At 37.2% G+C, this 19,699-nt stretch overlaps 1 long non-coding RNA gene across 1 annotated transcript; it reads right to left on the reverse strand.

Moving 5' to 3' along the window:
• Positions 1–2,797: 2,797 nt before the first annotated feature.
• On the reverse strand, positions 2,798–19,275 carry LOC122740293. The gene is made up of 3 exons (XR_006354732.1): positions 19,201–19,275; positions 3,425–3,507; positions 2,798–2,829 (listed from the first exon to the last, which is right to left on the reverse strand). It is a non-coding gene; the product is annotated as an uncharacterized LOC122740293 (long non-coding RNA).
• Positions 19,276–19,699: the final 424 nt, after the last annotated feature.

Here is a 19,699-nt window from a genome sequence, read left to right on the forward strand (position 1 = left end):
GAACTCCAAATTTATAGACTATATAGAGCTTCATATTTATATTTCATAAATATGATTTTCAAGAAGAGAACAGAACGATCTTAATATGATAAGTACCAAATCACATTACCCACCCCCATAGGGGGAAAAAAGTGAAATTTTCTACATTTGAACAGATATGAAATGATTGGTTACCAGTGTAGGAATATTTTTTCCTATAGATTAGTCGTCTATAAAGTCAGACCACAGTATGAAGAGGAAAATTCAATTTCAATACCAAATTAGAACTCAGTTAACTAATGGATTTGCTCCATTGGTATACAAAGAATGTTAAGGGATAGTGAGGAAGGCCCTTGCCAATAAAAGGGCAGGGCATACCAGCTGTAGAGATTTAATGAAGTACATTAACCTTTAACTTTAATAAGCCTCATCTATAAATCAGGGAAAATAATACTTGCAAATCCAACCTCAGATACTTACTAGCTGTGTGACCCTGGCCAAATCATTTATCCCTGTTTGCCTCCATTTTCTCATTAGTAAAAAGGAAGGAGATGGAAATGGAAAACCAGTCCAGTATCTTTGCCAAGAAAACCCCAAATGGGATCATGAATAGTCAGATACAACTGAAAAATGACTGAACAACAACATATATCATTGAGATCACAACTCTACCAAATATCAAAGAACCAAATTACAAGACAAACTCTGGCCTTTCTTGAATCAAACCAATGGTGATGAAAGAATATGTGATTAAGGTCAATGGAATGAGTCTAGGAGTGTGATGATTAAAGATGGCAGATGTGCTGCATCTATAGTACCTGTGGTGCTTGCTGTTTGTTTTCCTTTCTTTGTATCATTGTTATAGTACATATTGTGTCCATAGTCATGTGTTTGCCCAGGGTCATGGTTAATATGTACAGCACTGCGAAATTGGGAAAGTAAATTATGTAAGTTATTCTTAAAACAATAAGATTCAACCCAGGCACTGATAATCTGTATTATATTTGATTTTTCATTCCTTAAGTAATTTACCCAATGGTAGACATAAGAAACAGTATATTTGACAAAGATTATTTTAGGGCTCTTATTTAGGAATTATTATTATTAAGTAAATGCTCATTTTTTTTTCATTTCCTCTCTGATGAGATAATTTCCTTTAATAAAATGGTGTTTCAGAGGAGGGATTGAGTTGGATTTTTTTCAGTATTTGTGAAGTAATGATATTTATATTAATCCTAATATTTGCTTACATGCAAAATCCTTACACATTCATTTTCATGGTATGTAATTTGCTTGAAATTTAATAAATTTCACATCCATCCCTAGATTGTTAAGGGCAGGTAAAAGAATCACTAATAGTGCATTCTAGCTAACTTTGCTGGTAAAACTGATGTTTGTCATTTTAGTCCAAGGAAACTTCAACAGAAAGCATCAATTCCTCTAAGCATGATCTCTGCTCTGAGATTCCTTCTGCAATGCTCCCCTTCTTGTGCTAAGAAGATATTAAATAAATAAGGGGAAAGACTTTTCTTTTTTCTCACCAGTTCCTAATCCAGTGTGTAATTTGGCAAGATGAATGAAGCGTTTTTTTGGAGTGTCATCATTTAGTACTTTGGCAGGTTTGCTTCTCCGATCTGCCTTTTGCCCTTTGGACCTGTCACTCAGGCCTTTCAGAGAATGGGGAGGGGAGAACAAGGAAGGGAAGGGACTTCAAGTAAGGTGTGGAAGAAGGAAGAAGGGTGTGGGAGAAGAATGTTAAAAAGAGCAGAAAATCACCTCTTTGCTAATCACCTATCACAAGCAATGAATTTCTACAGGTTCAGAGCCAGCTAGGTACATTTCAGAGGGAAGTGTTGGGGGCAGGGGGGAGCAAGTGTCACTCAAGGCAGCTATTTATGAAAGATGACAGTTTGTAAATATCTCAATCTTGGACAAGGCTGCTCCAGTGACACAGAGAAGTGTTGCAAAATTGGAAGAGTCAGCAGCCAACATTTATTTCATCAGGACCTGTCCAATCTTCACTGATCACTTGACAATCTGGGAATTGCTTGTGCAAGTGGGCCTCTTTCTATTGGTTACTTTGCATGGATCAGTCTAAAGAGTTGCATTAAATATGTAAAGAAGGCTAAAAGGACTAGTTTAGAAATGCTCTGTCCTCTAAAGCAGGAAGAGCATGGGGCTGCAGCAGCCTTTAACTATGTCAAATAGGACTAGTAGTAATTACCTGTCTATTGATTGTTACTCTTGGCTGACAATGAAATAGAGGTTTTGTCTAACTGCTATGAGAAGACTTCTTTGTAATACAACATCCTGTAGGTCCAACGATGGCAAGAAGCCTGCCTTTCTGCTAGGCTTTCCCTCACCCATGACAATCACCCCATTTTCCTTGAAGCTTTGTACACTTCATAGTGAGCCTCTCCGGAGTAAGAAGCCTATATTTCTGCCCACTGAAGGGTAAAAAGCCAAATAATTGTCTGAACAAATGATAAAATAAAGGCAGGGGAAAACATCTATAGCATCTCTTCTGAAGTCCTCAGAGGGAGGTGGGGACATTTTTTTCTCTTCAGAACTAAGTGTGAATTCCCACTTTCCTGTACAAAAGTGTAACATAAGGAAAGCTTCCGGGCCAATGAGAATTTGGGCCAGTCCCTTTCCCAGACATTACAGTGTTTCCTCAGAGAAGGAAATGCCATTTGATTATTCTTAGGATTTCACCTTCCCTTTTTCTAATCTTCCTCAGGATAATAAAGTCAAGCTGTGCCTTTTCTGTAGAGCAGCTGAACTGGGTGAATTGAAATTTCTAGGAATTAAGCTCTCACCATCAAACATCACAGCCAGAGTTTTCAGATTCTGCAATGAAAGGCAAAGGGAAATGGAATTAGTGAAAGCAGTAGTCAAGAACTATGTAGTATAGAAAGGGCAATCAGAAATGCCAGGTTAAAGTACTTTTAAAAAAGTATTAGTCAGTCAATTTTGATAATTGTGTTATTTTAATATCTCAGTGTTTGCTGTTATTATTGCTATATCCTAGATTCAGGAGAGGTTAGTGATTCATGTAGCCATCACTGCAGATTATTTCTTCCTTTCTGACAGGCTAAAGATGCCAGCACTCTGTGGATATCATTCACTGAAAAGTCTAATGTAAATGGAGGTGGGTTATGCCAGCAGAATGCAAAAATCACTACTCTGTATTGGGCTGCTTGTTTTTGTGTGTTTTTTTTAATTCTATTGAAATAGATGTTGAATTCAATTAAAGGCCTTATTCTTCCCTCATTTATACTTTGCATTTCTCAGAATCTTGAATAATTAAAAATAAATGTGGTGTAATGCAGTTCTCATTTCCATTATGCAAAGCTAGTCTTTTCCTTTTTTGAAAGAAAAAAAATCTGGGTACATCTCTGTATGCATGCCAATTAAAGAAGGAGTGGGCTGTGGGTGTTCTCACCATGGGAGCAAGAACAGGAACACATAGCCTCTGATTCTAGAAAGGTACACAAGACCAGATCCATCCTTCTTCTCCTCAGAGACCTGGGAAGTGGGGGCGGAAAGAGAAAAGTATATATTACTCTAAGCTTTCTGACAGAATTATGCAATTCATTCCAACAAGCATTTATCAAATGCCTACTATTGTATGTGCAAAGCACTATATGACTAATGACACCAAGACTATATTCAAGCTGATGACCTGAAAAGTAACCTAGTTCAATTCTTTAATTTTGCAGATGCCAAGTTAAATGACTTATCCAAGGTCAATTGGTCACTTACTGGCATAGTTAGCATTATAACCAAAGCCTCCTACTTTCAGCATTCTTTTTATGACATTATGCTTCATTCCCCTCTGGCAAAGGAGATCAAAATTTGACTTAATTGCATGTTTTCAAAGCCAGCAAATTTCCATTTTTCCTTCTTTGTCTAAATATGTAAGTTTCTATATAAATGGCTTAAGAAAACAGTTTTAACTCCATGTCGTCCAAACATCAAATGAATTAAATATTCTTGCAGACTGACAAAGTGGAAACATTTCAGGGCTTGGACACAAGATGAGGAAGTTCTGGATTCAGACCCCCCAATTTGACACAGTTGCTGTGGTACCCCAATAAGTCATTTTAGCTCCCTAGGGCTTATTGGTTTATGGGCTATGAGGGATCCCTACACTAAGGAAAATCAAAGTCCTTATTTAGTGATGAAAAATATTATAAATGAGAGGGGGGGGAAATTCTTTAAGTCTCTAATGAAGAATATAAAATGTTTTTGTTTCATGTGGTTAAATTCAACAGAAGTGAAAATGTTTTAAAAACTGCATCCTTTCATCTTCTAAACCTGAGTTCAACCCCACTTGTGTTTCCTTATTTACACAATTGGCATTTGTTATCTTTTGCCTTAGGATAGAAACATACATAGGGATGAGTTTTAAGAGAAGATTTCATATACTCCTTGTATACAAAAGAAAAACAGTTTATATTTTTGCTTTCCCTAGAAAAATCTTTAGCAAAGCAACATACAAACATGCAGATTCATGACTTGACTCCTCTGACTCAACTCCTCTCACTGAGTATGATTTAGGGCAAGTCACGTAACCTTTCTCTGGGCTTCTTTCCCTAACTCTAAAATGGAGAGGTTAGATTAGATCGAGTTGATGGTCCATTTCTAAATCCTACAAGCTGATGACATAGCGAATGAGAGAATCACAGAAAATCAGAATTGGAAGAGGCCTAAGTCTTTCTTGCCCATCAGTCAGTTCTGTGAATACCTTAGCAGGCAGTTTTTCCAGGCTTGATGACGTCCACTCATTGAAGGGGAAGGGGAAAAAAGAATAAGCATTTTATTATCAATAACTTATTTGAGTAGATCAAAATTGTGTTGTTTCAATCATAACCCATATGTGGAGATTTTTGTATTTAATTCTTCCTTCTGGTTTTAAAATAATTGGCATCATAGGCTAATAGATGTAGCACTGAAAGAGCTGGCATCTTCATCTTACAAATGCAGTATTGGGGGAAAAAGAAATATACTAGGAGGTACCTTAGAGTCCCTCCAGTCCCAGAAATGCATCAGCATCTTCAGTTAGAGAGCATTTATTCATTATTCTTAGTAGAAACAACACACACATTTTTAGATTCTGATATATCTTGCATTGTATGGACCATGTTCAGCTGATACAAAAAGGTGTCCTTCATAAAAGACAAGGAAAAAAGCAGGTACTAAGAAAAGAAACAGGTTAAACATAAAAACATTTTTTTAGGTATAGGAAATTGAATGACTTGTCAGTGTTCTGCTCTTAAAATAAGTAGCATTTTGTTTAAATATAAGAAGATTTTTATCTCTACCTCTCTCTCACCACCAATCCCTGTCATCCTATCCTAAATGAAATGCAATTACTCCTCCCCCACAAAAGATACCACTTATAACTATTGTGACTAGCAAATATATAACATTGTATAATGTATAATGTATAACATTGTCCTCTACTCCACTACTACATCTCTGTTAATATCCTATAATAAAAAATGCTTCGATACACATTGATAGGATGTCGGTCGTGTTTCATAATGGAGATGCTCCTCATTGTACCTTGTCTTGCTTCTCCTCTCAACCACTTCCTCCCCCCCCACACACACACCCTTTATCTCTTCCTGAATTTTGTTCTTTGTGCCTCAGACATCTTATGCTAATTAGTACAAGGCCAGACCTAGACATCGTGGAGCACTCAGCAATTCCACAAAGCTTCTGGATTCAGTGCTGTTAGCTTTGTGCCTCTTTTTAATTGTATCCCTCATGCCTCAGGACTGGAATTTCCCAGCACACAAAAATTGGTGCTTTGCTTCATGCCACTTACCTCTCATCCTGCACCTGTGTACACTTAATAAATACATAATCATCCTACTATGCTAATAGAGATGCTCCTTAAGCAGGCATGCAGTAAGGTCCTGTGCTTTTGGAGCAGAAAAATTGCATTTCTCTTTCTGCATCTTAGCTATGAAGGCTCCATAAATGATTGCCAGGGAGTCCTCTGTGACCATAGATCCTTTATAGTGCAGTATAGAAAGCTTTGTCTATCTGTCTCCCTGTGCCTATCTGTGTAAAAGCCCACCTGGTATAACTCACCCTTGTTCTGTCAATCTCTGTTCATCTCTATCTCCCTCTTCTTTTCAATGAGCTCTTTTTAGAATATCTCCTTTGTATTTGGAAATCCCTCCGAGCAGAAGAAAAGTATGTGTCTTTATGTTGAATGAATAATAGATTAATCATTCCTATGTGTGCAATGCAGTACGACGCTAATGTCACTGATTATTCTATATTGCATAAATAGTGTTACCAGGTTGATACCAGGTCTAAGGCAAATGAGATGCTGATTGGTAACCATGAAGTCAGTTAACAAGGCCCATTTCCTCTATTGACTTGGACTATTGTGTTAATGAAGTTCAAAAAAAAAGTATTTTTGTGTATATCAGATTAAGTGTGCCTTTGTTATTCCTGAGAAGCATGCAAATAGTTGTTCCATTTATGCTTATACATTAATGTGCTACAAAGACAAATCTTCAAAAAGCAATAAATATCATATCCATTAATTCATTTAAAGTGAGAGTCTTTTAACAACCAGTTGCAACTGTTACCATGGCAAATGTCCATAGGAACTGAGTCATGCAGGGTTGAGCCACAGATTCATGTACTCATAGAATTTCAGAGGCAGAGAGCCATAAAATCTATATCAATTCCCTCAATTACTATATGGGAAACCCAAGGTGCAAAGAAGTCAAAAGTAGAAGTGAGATTATTCAGCCTCAAATGGATTAAGAGCTTTAGTCATTTATAATCTAGATCCCACTATAAATACATCTACACATACATATTTTAAATTTCCATGAATAGTATATATTTTTGTTTTTCAACAAGTACCATGACATTTTTGGACTTACATAACCTGTGGACTTAAGAAGAATAAGTGAGACACTTACATGTTCTATGTATAGAAGAAAAAGACTACAGATAAGGAATTATGCATATGTTTATTATCAGTGACTACATGGGTTGGTTTCACTTCATGATTTTCTTTGTTTAAAAAAAAAGAAGTAAGGGATGAGAGATAAATATATCAGAACATTGCTAGGGTGTAAAGAACAAATTGAAGGCATTGAGACTTAGTTGGTCCAAGATTCAGGAAGACGAGTTTAAATTCTACCTCTAACATATATTGATTAAGTGATCCTGGACAAGATACTTAATCTCTCATTATTTAGGGCTAACCTCTGTTGTAGGGCCATTTTCAATCTTTCATGGTAAAGGAAATTCCCACAATTGGATTTTCATAGTCCAGTAAATTCCAGTTTGGAATGTTTGGAAGGAGGAAGAAAAGACAAGAGGAGAAGAAAGAAAAGAATCTTTAAAGGAAGAGGAAAGGAGAGGGGAGAAAGGGAAGGGAGGGGAAGGGAAAAAAGGAAGGAGAGAAAAGAGGAGGGGAAGAAGGAGGAAAGATCACTATAATTATTTTTAAATGAGATTAATAGCCTTTGCAAACCAATTCCCTTTTGTCAAAGAAGGAAATTACATCATCCAAATTGCCAAAGGAAAAGGTAGGCTTTCCAGAGGCCTAGATCTATGGAGTCCTCTGGTAGCAATGAAAAAGATAACTGCAATGTCTCTGTAGGATGGTTTAAAACCCCAAATAAAGACTATTAGTGGGTCACAAATATAAGTGACTTCCTCAACCAGGTGCCTTACCCCCTAGATATCAGACTAACAAGAAGGTTCCACAGAGAGAGTTGAGAGTTCTAAAAGCTTCCACTTAGGAAAGAAAAGAGTTCAGTGAAGGACATGATCTAAGAACCATCAAATGTAGTTCTATTTTCATTTCCTTGAGACCATAAATTAGCATTTGAGACTTAAGACTTTTCTCTTTTTTGTTCCTTTTAAACCCTTGTCTGCTTCCCCATAGCTTTTATCAGTAAAAGTATTAAATTTTATAAAAGGTACCTGGGTGGAGAGTTAGAACTAGAAGGAGAAAGTCACCAGTAGTAATTGAAGCCAAGATAGTAGAGTGGTTGGAAGCAGTGTGGTGAGCTCTTCTCCACAAATTCCTCCAGACAGATCTATAAAATTCACCATAATGAATTCTGATGGCAAAAATCACAAAAATGGCACAAGCTTTCCAGAGAGCAATGTGGAAAGGGAGAAAAGCCATTAGAAAGAACCTATCAGTCACTTGCTGAAAGAAACCTAAAAACAAAAACTCCAAGAACATCATAACCAAAACCAGAGCCTCTATATGAAAGAAAAACTAATACAAGAAGCCAGAAAGAATTTGAGCATCAGGGAGCCACAGAAAGGATCACATAAATTTCAGCACCCACCACTATAAAGAAGATGAGAACATGGAGTATTATGTTGTGGAAAGCAAAGGCTATGGGCTTATAGGTAAGAATAGGTTCCCCCAACAAAGTTAAATATAATGCTACCAGGGAAGTTACTGTCTTTGCTCCACTCCATCAACAATTCTTAATGTTCTCATTGAGGCTTGTTGAAAGTGATTTCCATGGTCCTGGTTATAGCTCTCAGGGACATGACTTAGATACCTTCCTATCTGGGAGTGAAATAGAGTTAAGAACAGTCTTGATAAATGCCAGTGATCCTTTTTGTCTGCTGGCCAAAGGAGAGCCTGTGCTAAAATTATATTATTATCCCTAGACATAGTGGCCAAATGGTATCACAATAGATATAAATACTCTATTTGAAAAAGAAAAAGTTCAAGGAGAAGGAGCTAATTCTAATAGAAGGCCAAAGCAGCTCAATTGAGAGGCAAAATAGTGTCTTTGGAGGCAGGGAAGGACAGCACTTAGAAATGCAGAGAGAAGCATCAGTGAGGTTGCTGAAGAAAATAAATAGGTAGGTAGGTAGATAGATAGATAGATAGATAGATAGATAGATAGATAGATAGATAGATAGATAGATAGATAGGTGTGTGCATAGAGGCATATATATGTACATGTATATGGATGAATAGATGGACAAGTATGTTTGTGTGAGTGTGTTTGTGTATGGCAGGATTCTAGCCAGGGAGCTAATTTAGGAGCATGAGTTTTCCAGAAAGTGATTCTTCTCCTATTATTAGAGTTGTAATCTATGAGAGATTGTATATAGGAATATTTACCATTGTTATTTAGCTTTTTCTTCTGTCCTAATGAAAAGAGATGTATAGTTTCTGGTCTTTTGATAAATGGATGAAAGCTTGAGTCATGTGCATAATTATCATTACATAGCCCATCACATATAAAAACCTGGGGTATCAAGGAGCTCCAGAATTGTGTGAAAACTTTGCCATAACAGAAAATTCAACATCTGTGTGCTTATTTCAGAGATATTGGGGTACAAGAAAGTTAAAATATTGTATTGATTTCCTTAGGGTGTTTCAGTGAGAGAAATCCATGAGGAAGGAAGGATAACAAAGATGAATATAGGCAAGAACTGGGGCTTGAAGACAGAAGACAAATAGGGCAGGACCTTGGTGAGCATCTACTCTAATTCATATAGTAAAGGAGGGCATTTTCAGTAAAAAAAACTTGCAATCTCACTGTGGTATCAAATTTCCCAATACCACCAGAAAATGAAGCATACTATTCTGAAACTTGAACAGGTTATAACAAGTGTCAATCATCTCTAGGCAAAGGAAATGGGACAAGAATGAGAGGTGTACAAGAGGGACATTTTCCCAAGGAGCCCCACTAAATGAGGCATTAAATGCAGTACTGGAGTGTTGAGCTGGAAATCAGTGTAACCTGTGTGTTATCTATTCAGAACTCTCCCAATGACTCTGTAGTGTTACAGAATGTCAATGAATTTCCAAGTGGATAGTTGATGAGACTCCTTTGCTGAGACATAGTATATGAGTTTAAAATATGAAGACTGCACATCAGACTTAAGATAAGTTTGGAAGGGTTTTTCACCTCCTGAAAGAGAGACTGATTGAGAAATAGGGTTCCTAGGCTCTGGCTATTTAAATGAGAACATATGGCTCCTTTTCAATCAAAATGGAGGGTGTTTAGGGGGGAGGCATTACAAAGCAGGAAGGAATTGTACTGCAGAACACTGAGCTCAAATATCAAGCTGTTCGTTTGAGAAGATAGATAGACAGACAGGCAGGCAGGCAGACAGACAGACAGACAGACAGATAAATATGCATGTGTATTGTTATTCCTTTATTCCCAGTGCTTAACACAGTCCCTGGTACATTGTAGGTGCTTAAGAAATATTTATTGGATAGTGTGCGTATGTGTATATGTATATGTACATATATGTATATTTATATACATGTATACATATACATATGTGTGTGCATCCATATATGTACATATTCAGAGAACCTTAGGAAATCATAAAATTTTAGAGATGGAAGGGACATTGGATGTCACTTTCAGGTAACACATAGTGGTAAACACACTAAATGTAAGGTGAGGAAACTCACACCCAATTCCTGGCTCTGACTTTTACTTGCCCTATAGCCTCCTTGAGCATCATGTGCCTCATTTATACAGTGGGGAAATAATATTTGCATTTCATAGGTCACATAATTATCAAATGGAATAAAGTATATAAAGTATTTGTAAGCCAAGAAGTCTTTTGTAAATGTTATTTTTGTATTTCTGTTGTTATTTTAGTTAAGCAACAAGACTCGAGAGGTATAATGATTGGATAAAAGTCATGCAGTTAATGAACTCACCAATCAATTTCTTAACAATCATTAATTAAAATCTACTATGTACTAGGTACATTTGCTTAAAATAATTACACAGCTTATGCTCTCAAGGAGCTTACATTCTATAAAAGGAAAGACAACACACACGCATATGTAAATATATAGAAAATAAATGCAAAAGAGATATTCAATAGTTTAATCAAAGTTAGGGAGGGTGGGGACTGAACTGTTGGGAGGATCGGTAAAGGCTTTTTTGAAGGTGGAACTTAAGCAGTATTAAAGAAAGTGAGAGGTTCTCTGAGGTAAAGGTAAAGAACGGAATGCATTTCAGGCATTGGGGACAGAAAATGAAAAAGTAAGAAGATGGAAGGTGGTTTGACATGGGTAAGGAACAGAGAGAAGACCAAGCAGGTTGGATGGCAGAGTGAAGGAGAGGCAATGCTATGAGGATGGATAAATAGTTTGGGGCTCAGTTGTGAAAGGCTTAGAAACTAAACTCTGTGGACAAGTTTGTATCTTATCCTCGAGGCAATAAGGAGCCAATGGACTGTATTATATAGGATTATGGCATGGTCAGATCTGGCAGTTACATAGAGGTTAGACAGGAGAATTTTGAGAGAAATGGATCAATTAGGAAGACATTGCAATGGTCACATCAAGAGATTAGCATGGGAGAGTAGAGGCAAGATGGCAAAGAGAAGCCAGGAAATTGACTGAGCACTTTCTAATTTCTCTCAGAAACATTAAATCAAACCTCTAAACAGATTCCGGAGCTATGGAAACTACAAAAAAGATAGAGTGAAAAAATCATCCAGTTTAAGATAATTTAGAAGGACTTGAGGAAAGGTCTGTCTCATTTGGGCAAAAGGCAAGTGCAGCACAGCACAGAAGGTATCTAGGCAAGCCAGCACAAAGGTTGCAAATTCTCTTGAATGTGAGGGAAGCTAGGTGGTTCAGTGAATAGAGCACCAGCCCTGGATTCAGGAGGACCTGAGTTCAAATCTGGCCTCAGACACTCAACACTTACTAGCTGTGTGACCCTAGGAAAGTCACTTAACCCCAATTGCCTCACCAAAAAAAAATCTCTTGAATGTGCTCAGTTCTTCACTTCTCTCCTCTGACACTGCCACAACTCTAATGCAGGCCCTCATCACCTCAATAGCCTTCTGGTGGGTCGGCCTGCCTCAAGACTCTCCCCATTCCATTCTCCATTAAGTCACTAAATTGATTTTCCTTAAACCCAAGTCTGATCATGTTGCCCTCCACACACATGCACATGCACATGCACGTGCACACACACACACACACACACACACACCTCTAGTAGCTTCCTTTTGCCTCCAAGAACAAATACAATATGGTCTTTTTGTCATTGAAAGTCCTTCATAACCTAACTCCCTCCTACCTTTCAAGTCTTATGCCTTACTCATGAACACATACTCAGATCCAGTGACACGGGCCTTCAATCCAGTGACACTGATCATTGTTTCATAATTAAGACATTCCAGCTCTCAGCTCTAGACATTTTCTCTAACTGTCCTGAATGCCTACAATGCTCTCCCTCCTCACCTTTGACTACTGACCTCCTTGGCTTTCTTTAAGACCCAACTAAAATCCCACCTTCTACAGGAAGACTTTCCTAACCCCTCTTAATTCTAGTGCTTCACCTCTTTTAATTATTTCATATTTATTCTATATAGAGTTTGCTTTGTATATGTTAGTTTGCATATTGTCTTTCTCAATTAGATTGTAAAGTCCTTGCGGGCAGGGACTGCCTTATGCCTTTTTATGTATCCCCATTGCTTAACATAGTGCCTGGCAAATAGTAGGTTACTGATAAATGTTTAGTGAATTGAAGTGAATAGAGGAAGAAAAGAAGAGGACTCACTATAGAGACTTAAAGTAAACTCACAATATAGTGATAGATGATGAGACAGTGAAAGAAACTAATGATAAAACAGAAGGGAAACCAGGAGAGAATAATTATTAAAAATTAAAAGAAGAGAATGTATCAGACTGATCCAAATACTAAAACAAGGGTGGCAGATTCAGAACTGGTGAAACCCAGTGTTATTCCAAGGTCAATTCCTGCTATCTATAATGTTTAGTCACTAGGAATTCTTTTTTTAAAATCCATGACATGCCAGCACAGGCTTTTTATTTACTATCAACATGGAACAAGTCCTGACTTAGGAACAAACATCTCCAGAATTAAGCAGGGATACACCATTTTGAGCTCCATGTTCCACACCAAAGTCATCTATATTGTATCTGATATAGTTCTGAGCCAATCATAACAAGGGATTTTTCCACCCTCGGACAAGTACCTCAGAGAGAAAACAGGACAAAGTATACCCTCATTTGAGATGTGGAGGGAGACTGGGAAGTTAGGGAAGCAAGAATGCCAAATGCCAAATTTTGAAGGTACTAACAACATTCTGTATTATTTAACAGCAAGGAAACAACAGTTTTTAAGATACTCCTTGGGGTAACCCTTTCCATTTTTGGTCAGCTCTAATTGTTGGGGAGGTATCATTGATTTGTGTGTGTGTGTGTGTGTGTGTGTGAGTGTGTGTTTTCTTATTTCAAATATAAATTGGCTCTTTGCCACTTCAACACATTATTGTGATTTCCCCTATTGGGTGGGGTGGCAGACAAAGAGAACAAATCTGATCCTACCTCCACACTAAAGCACTTTAAATACTTGAAGTCAGTTATTATATCTTACCTGAGTCTTCTTTTCTCCAGACAAAACCTTTCCAGTTCCTTCAACTTACCATCACACACTATGGACCTAACCATTTGGTCACTATATGCTAGACATTCTCCAAATTAGTAGTGTCTTTGTTAAACTGTAGTGTCTCAAATTGAACACCATACTCCAGCTGAGGTGTTATGAGTATAGAATACAATAAGGCTATCACCTCTCAATTCCCAGAAGGCACGTACCATAGATTTTATAGCTTCTACATCATACTGCTGACTCATGTTAAACCTAATATACACTAAAATGTTCAAGTAATTTTTCAGAACAACTGCTGTCTCTCCATGTTTCTCCCATTTTGTATTTCTGAAGCTGATTTTTTATACCCAAGCATATGACTTTTATCCCAATTGAATTACATTTTCTTATTCATTTCAATGTTCTGACAAGATTCTTTTGGATCCTTACTCTGATATCTACCTTTTAGCTGTCACTCCTGTCTTTATATCATCTACACAGATGATGTTATTCTCCTTTCCTTTAGGCTCTGATAATTATATGATTTTTCACCTTTTCGAAAACAAAACCCTTGCATGGGTCCTTGATCCCATTTCCTCTCATCTTCACTAGTAGATTGCCTCCTTGAACAGCCCTTCCCTAATCTTCAATCCCTTTATATCTATTCTTCCTTTCCAACTTCCTTCAAATATGACCATGTCTCCACCATCCTTAGATACCATTCAGCAGATTTTATTATTCCCTCAAGTCATCTTCCTACATCTCTTCTCCATTTCTTAGTCAAAATCATAGAAAAAGTAACCTATAATCTTTACTTCCATTTCTGCTTCTCTTACCTACTTCTCGATGTTTTTAGTCTGGCTTCCAGCCTCGTCATCACTCAACTGAAACTCAACAATAATAATAATCTTTTAATTCCTGTATCTCAAATCTCATCCTTCTTGATGATTTATTAAACACTGCTGACCACCCTTCCTCTTGAGTAATATCTCCTCTCTAGTTTTTCATGACAGGATGTTCTCCTGATTTTCTTTCACTTTTCTATTTCTCCTCAATCTCCTCTGCTATCTCATCATCCATAAGATACCCTCTGCATGTGACTGTTCTGTAACGTGCTGTCCTGGACTCTCTTCTCCTTCTATACTGCCTCTTGATGATCTCATCATTTCCTATGGATTCAATTATAATCTCTACATAAACAACTCATAAATCTATATATTCTGACCCACTTTCTCTCCTGAGCTGCAAACCTGCATCATCAGCTGCTAACTAGACATTTCAAATTGGTTTTAGTGGAGACAGCTTAAGCTCAACACATTCAAAATGGAATTTATTATAACCCCCCCAAATCCCATCTGTCTTCCAAATATCCTTATTTCAATCATAGTTACCACCCTCATAGTCAACCCCTCACTCTTCTTCACACCACATATCCAATCCATCAATGAATCTTGCCCTGTTTACTCCAACAATATTTTTTTTTACATCCAATCCTTATTTCTATTCACAATCCACTACCTTTGTACATGCCTTCACAGCTTACTTAGATTAGAGCAACTGCCTATTAATTTGTCACCTTCCCTCAAGTTTTTCTGATGTAGGTCATCCTCTACATAACAACTAAAATTATTTTAAGTGAAAATTAATTCTAAAAGTATTTCTGTGGTACTCAGTGAGGCAGCTTGGTGGCACAGTATACAGATGACTGGTACTGGAGTCAGAAAAACCTGAGTTCAAATCCACCCTCAGATACTTATTACCTTTGTCACACTAGACAAGTTACTTTAACTTTGTTTTCCTCACTTTCCTGAGTGGTAAAATTAGGATATAACAGAACTTGTCATAGGTTTGTTGCGAGGACCAAATGAGAAAATATTTAATATTTGTTTAGCACTTAGTGCACAGCCTAGCATGTAGTAGGTTACATAAATGTACATTCCTCTTTCCTTTTCCATTACTTCTAGGATAAAATAGACTCTCCTCCATGTAGTTTAGATTTTCCTTTACAAGCTGACTCCAACCTATCTTTCCAGCCTTGTTACACATTCCTCAACCACGCTGGCCTTATTGTTTCTGTTCATCTCCCCTGACATTTTATATCCTATTTTCTTGCCTTTCCAATAGCTGTCCTCCTTGCCTTTGTACTCACAGTCGCTAATTTTTGAAATGTATTTCCTCCTTACTTCCACTTTAGAGAATTCTTCTCCCCCTTTAGCCTTAAGCACCCCTTTCTCCTTATCCCATCTCTAAAATGCTAGAGCCCCTCTCTCCATGGCTACCTTGTGTTTGTCTGCCTTTCAAGTTTTTGTGTTTATTCCCTTTATGTTTATTCTCTATGCACCTACACATTTATCAGCTAGAATGCAAGTTTCTTTAGAGAGAGGATTGCTGTACTCTTTGTATCTCTAGCACCTAGAAATATGTGTGGCATAGAGTGTGTACTTAATAAATGTTTGTTAATTGATTCATTGATTGACTTTCATCACGGCTCTGGTTGTGAGTGTGTGCTGGGAGTTCAGAAAATAGATATAGACATAGCAAGTACAGCAGCTTTTGCAAAGAGCAGGCATGAGACCTATGCCTTGTAAGCTTAGGAAAATGCCACATGAAGCTTTCTAATCCAAAGAATTCAAAGCATACTGATCATAATCCAAATCCCTCTAGGCATAATGCCTTATCATATAAAAGTATATCTTCATTAAAAACGCAAATCCTTCCTTCTTAGGTACTTGCAGCTTCTCATTCTTAATCCCAAAATAAGAATTTTAGCTCCAACCAAACATCTCACAGGGTTGTAGATGGAGAGAGTTAGTGATTATTTCCTGTTCATAAGGGAAAGCTTGATTTCATTTCCTTCCTTTGTAAGGATCTAGAATTTCCATTTGTCTACTCTCATAAGCAACTCCTTAACAGTGTGAATGGCTCCTATGAGATAAAAAATTCCCATAAAAAAGCAAACCAAAATTATTGAACTGCCTAAAGGACATCTGTACCTAAGATAGGTTCAACTCCACCTTTCCCAAACATAGGTCAGTATCCTTCTCCCTAAGTGTCCTCCTTCTGACTTTCCAGTTTTCATTTGTCATTCACCTAATTTACCAAGAACTGTTTTTTGTTTGTTTTTTGTTTTTTAGTGAGGCAATTGGGGTTAAGTGACTTGCCCAGGGTCACACAGCTAGTAAGTGTTAAGTGTCTGAGGCCCGATTCGAACTCAGGTACTCCCAACTCCAGGGCCAGTGCTCTATCCACTACACCACCTAGCTGCCCCTTACTATGAACTGTTTTTAAGGTTATTGTTGACTTTTCTCTTTCTTTCATTTTTCATAGACAATCAATAGCCAAATCCTGCAGATTTAACATCCACAATACCACTCAAGATTTCCCTATGTCTGCCACTTTCCTCGCCCCCTTCTCACTATCAGTACCTCAAGGGCAGACTTTCATTATTAACTAACTAGACAATGTTACAGTAACTCACTAATGGGTCTTATAGTCTTCTCTTTCCAATATAGACTTCCTACTGTCATAAAATTAATATTTAGGTATAGGTATAAAAATATTATTCCACTGCTAAAAAATCTTCAGTGGCTCCCTATTAACTTTGGAATAAAATTTCTATTCCTTTGCCTGTCATTCAAATTCTTCCACAATCTAGGACAAGCCTTTTCAGCTTTAGTTCATGTCCTCTATGGACTAATCTAGGCAAAGTGACAACATTTTAGTCTTTAGTAAATATATTGTCTTTATTTTACTTTGCTTTTTTTCATGCTGTGCTCCATGTCTATGGGATTTTTTAATGGTGCTTAATCCAGTGCTTGGCAAATCCTGTAAGTGCTTAATAAATGCTTCCTCCCTTCCCATTTTATAATGCCCTCCCTTTATCTTTTCACTTGTATTTCTACCTGTCCTTTTAAGTCTAATTCAAATATTCCATCCTCTAAGCAGATATTCCTGGTTCCCTATGCTTGGCAGTTAACTACCTTCCCTTCCCATGCTTCCCATATGACTTTGTGCAAAACCTTTCTAATGTAGCATCATGTAAATTTGTGTATTTTAACAAGCCACGTTTGAGTTTTATCATCTTACTTAACTGACGGCCCCACAGGGACAAGGACAATATATTATCTAAACTTTGTATTTCCCCTAGCACCAAGTATATGCTATGCATACATTGAATTTAAAAACACACACACTTGCCGTGCTGTATTTCTTATAATAACTCTTTTTATTTAGTTGACAGATCTGATTTGAAAGATAAAATGCAAAAGTGAAAGGCATAATAAAGAGGCCTTTATTGGGTCTAAATGACAGAAACTCAGTTCAACCATTCTTCTGGTATGTGACCCTAAATGGCAAAGCATGAATAATAATTCTGACCTGCTTTACAGAGTTGCTTGTAAAGAAGAACTAATTAAACATGACTGTAATGCACATCTATACACAAACATATCCACCTCCTTATTTAGCAGTGGAACTGTGCTACCAAGGGACATTTTGGACCTCCTTGAATATTGAAGAATATCTCCCTGGAATTGGTTGAGTAAAGCCTGATAAGAGTCAAAATGATTAACTAACATGGCCCGCAGATATTCTATCTTCTAGAATTCTCTTTCTGTGTTTCATTAATACTGGGAATGGACTTTAATAATAAACAAAATATATATTTTACAATTAGTTCATAAAAATATTACAAAAGCATAAGCTCCCTAAATTCTCAAGAATTCCATACCTTTTCTTTAATGTCTTAGGAATTCTCAGAAAGACAAATCATTGACTCATAATGATACAAGTCAACTAAGACAAGATAGGCATAGGACTAGGCCCCTTCATTCCCTGAGTCTTCATGCATCTGCTTCCTAGTTTTTATCTTGAAATGATATTAGGAAAAGAGATTTTCAAATGTAATGTCAAAATGCATTTGGCTATGTCCTAACCCTAGCATAATATGACACATTGTAAATTTAAATTACACAGTTTGCTTTATTTGTGATGACTGGAAGTGTTTTGGGTAGCCATGAGTAATTAGCAGCTAATGAAATTGAGGCAGGCATACAGTATCTCTAATGGTAGTAAGCATTTATCCCCATTCCAGAGGGCATCTACTTCACATAAATACAAAAAAGGATAATTATGTAAGAAGGATGATACATCTTTTTTTTATTCCAGAGATGGGGAGGACCTGGAGCCTTTGATTTTACAAAGCATGACCACTCATTTGCCATAACTTGGGTTTACTTCAAAGAGTTAGAGAATCTGAGATGCTGATGCTCAGACACTTAAAAATCCTGAGATCGAAGGTGGGCAAATCAATAGGCAAATGCATACACACAGAAAGGAAATTGCCAGAGCCTATTTTAAGCAGCTCTCACTGGTACATGCTTTAAAACATAAAGACAAAAGGAAAGTTATACTACTTATTGGCTTCATCAAAAGTATGTGAAATAAATTCCATCTAATGACTGGTTTAGAAGAGCACTCTCAGCCCTGAGTTTGAATCATGTCCTTAGAGAGGCTGAATTTGTCAGCCGCCAACTCCCTGGTACCACTCCACTTGAGTCAGATGTGACTGCACAGATGAATGGAAGGGGGTGGGAGGAAAGGCTAGGCTGCCTAATTGAAAGCTGGGAACACTTTGCAAACACCATTACATGAAATGTGAGAAGTGTAACGTGGCAGAAACAAGGCAACACCTGGTGTCAGCAGCTAATTGTGTTGTACAGTGGCGTGTAAGACCAGCACATTTTGTTACAACCTGATCCTCTGACACTTACAGCCTCAACATTCTCTTTGGGGTTTGGATTACAGAACTGACCATTTGGGTGATGGCATCCTCTGGGATTCAAGTTGCATTAGCATGAATATTTCTACGTGTGACATGTCTTTATCTCACTCGTGCAGCTCAGTAACAGGAGTAATTTCTGCCACTGCACTGTAATGCCTGGTTAAAGGAAAAAAATATATATTAATTCATAAAGTACTTAGGCTTTTAGATTTTTTTTTAAAAAACCCAATAACAACAACAACAACAAACAGCTTTTGTAAACAGGGAGATTTATTTGTGGGTTAATGGTTGTGTCAGGTTACTACAAGCAACACTGATGTCCATAAACACTTCCTCCTATTTGGTTCATTTGTTTGTTTTCACTTAAGGATGAAGAAGAAAAGACAAACTTCCTTGGTGAATTTAATTAAATTCTAGGGGAAGCCTGGCCCTCAGCCCTCCCTATCTTTCTGCCTTCTTCCTATTACAATATTTATAGGTGCTGTATTTATACAGAATTATTTATTGGGAAATTAGGACTCAGGAAAAA

This window comes from Dromiciops gliroides, chromosome 2 (genome assembly GCF_019393635.1).
Source record: "Dromiciops gliroides isolate mDroGli1 chromosome 2, mDroGli1.pri, whole genome shotgun sequence".
In the NCBI taxonomy this organism is placed as follows: Eukaryota; Metazoa; Chordata; class Mammalia; order Microbiotheria; family Microbiotheriidae; genus Dromiciops; species Dromiciops gliroides.